This window comes from Rhagoletis pomonella, unplaced genomic scaffold, assembly GCF_013731165.1.
Source record: "Rhagoletis pomonella isolate Grant_MI unplaced genomic scaffold, Rhpom_1.0 Rhpom_scaffold_00004, whole genome shotgun sequence".
NCBI lineage: Eukaryota > Metazoa > Arthropoda > Insecta > Diptera > Tephritidae > Rhagoletis > Rhagoletis pomonella.
This window is the reverse complement of record NW_023458558.1, coordinates 12,786,925-12,788,502: the sequence shown is the minus strand read 5'-3', so window position 1 is coordinate 12,788,502 and position 1,578 is coordinate 12,786,925. Positions and strand designations below refer to the sequence as shown.

The following is a 1,578-nucleotide window of genomic DNA, read 5'->3' as shown; positions in this document are numbered from 1 at the left end:
AAAAAAAGAGGTTGCATATTTTCTACTGGGTTAACGCAAAATTTACCAATACTCAGAGCTAAGATGTTTGCACATCAAAAAGAAAAACATCACGGTCTCTGCTGACGAGTGGTAAGAGGTGCGTATTACCACTGGGCAGAACCTGGGTTAGATTCCTGTTGCAAGAAACTGGAAACAATTCTGCGACCTCTTTCAAAAAATAAAAAATTTAAAAAATTATCAGCCGTTCGTAGGTTCTTTTAGTTGTGTGACACGACCAAAGTAGACACCGAAAATTGTTTCGCTACACTAGGCCTTACACTCAGGAAGCAAAAGAACCAAGAGGCAAACATATATTTATTACAAAATGATATCGCTCTCCCCTCATAACCGGCATGTCATCAGAAAGTAAATGGACATTGAACAACCTGCCCTAAGGGTGCCAGGTCACACCGGATTTCTGCTAGAGAGGTATTTACTTTCATTATGCAGCCGCGACTACAAAAAAACTTCGAAAATTGCTGCCTGGCCATTTCTACATTTTGGCATTCTGTTTTATTGAGGTGAATTCGTGAATTCTTGAGAACACCACTCTGAGAACGCCAAATGTACCAATTGTGTGAATTGGCTTTTACGGTTTTGGGTATGAATTTCTTGGCAACGAAATGCTAGCGCAGGTATATTGCGAGCTAATCCAACGGTAGTAACATCAGATCAGACTGGTCGCAAAGGCGAGATACAATTGGCAAAGTTTTTTGCCTAGCTAATTTGCGTTCAAATGGTCGAACAGGCGGACAAGGTTAAATCGACTCAGCTCAAGCTGATCAATCGCATCAGTTTGGTATAATTTTTAGTGGCTCTACATCTTCTTCGTGTTCATGAAATGATTGCAAAAAATTATGTGACACATAACACTTTTGTACCTTGAAATTTTCTTACTTGGTCTTATCTCAAAGGCCGCTCGTAATGGCCCCCATATGGATTGATAAGAAAATATATATGTATATAGTTATTTATTGTTTTTAGTTCACTTACTTTGAAATTAACACTTTCACGACCAAGGGAACAATCTTCCCAAAAAGTTTTTCCACTCATAAGAAAACTGTGAGCATCATTTTATGTTTTTGATAACGTGCCTCCTGTATATTTAACTAGCTCTTTTTATTATAAAATTTTAGAAATAAATATTTATATTTAGAAGTGCTTTTAGAAAAAAAAATTGAGTTTTTAGAAATATCCAACTTTTAGAAAATAGCTTAAAGAAAAAATATACATTTGGGAGAAAAATTAAAAAACGAACTTTTAAGAAAAAACTGTACCTGCAAAAAATATTTTTTAGGAAGAAATCTTTAAATAAAAAATATTTTTACCAAAAGCAGAAAAAATTTACAAATCAATAAAAAAAATTTGTTGGGAAAAGATGTAGTGTGTGAATTATAAAGTTTTCTGTTTTTTTTCATAATGTGCCTCCTTTTATTTAACTAGCTCTTTTTATTACAAAATTTTAGAAATAAATACATAATCCAAACTTTAAAATAAAAATTACCACAAACCAGAAAAAAATAATTTACAGAAAAAAGGTAGTGATAGAAAAAAAAA

The 1,578-nt window shown here is 33.1% G+C and overlaps 1 protein-coding gene across 1 annotated transcript in view; it reads left to right on the top strand.

The window, feature by feature from the left end:
• The window catches only part of LOC118737026, a 116,120-nt gene that overhangs the window by 39,213 nt on the left and 75,329 nt on the right, over positions 1–1,578 (top strand). The window lies entirely within an intron of this gene.